The sequence below is a fragment of the Labeo rohita genome, chromosome 10 (assembly GCF_022985175.1).
Source record: "Labeo rohita strain BAU-BD-2019 chromosome 10, IGBB_LRoh.1.0, whole genome shotgun sequence".
In the NCBI taxonomy this organism is placed as follows: Eukaryota; Metazoa; Chordata; class Actinopteri; order Cypriniformes; family Cyprinidae; genus Labeo; species Labeo rohita.
Window position 1 is genome coordinate 25,994,087 of NC_066878.1, and position 370 is coordinate 25,994,456.

Genomic DNA, 370 nt, shown 5'->3' on the forward strand with positions numbered 1-370 from the left:
ATTTAAAAAATATCTTCATGGAACATGATGTTTACTTAATATGCTAATGATTTTTGGCATAAAATAAAAATCTATAATTTTGACCTATACAATGTATTGATGGCTATTGCTACAAATATACCGTGCTCTATATATATATATATATATATATATATATATATATAGTAAATGTATCTTGATTTGAGAAATTTGTACTGGAAAACAAGAAGAGTCTTTTTTTCTTTTTTTTTTTTGCTGTGCTTTACTGTAAAATGTGACACAAATGTTATGCTAATGCACTGATTTAATACAGGAGGTTTGAATGTCACATAAAACAAAATATGATATCGTATAATATGATAAAATTTGTTTATGAGTGTTTTATGCTTAC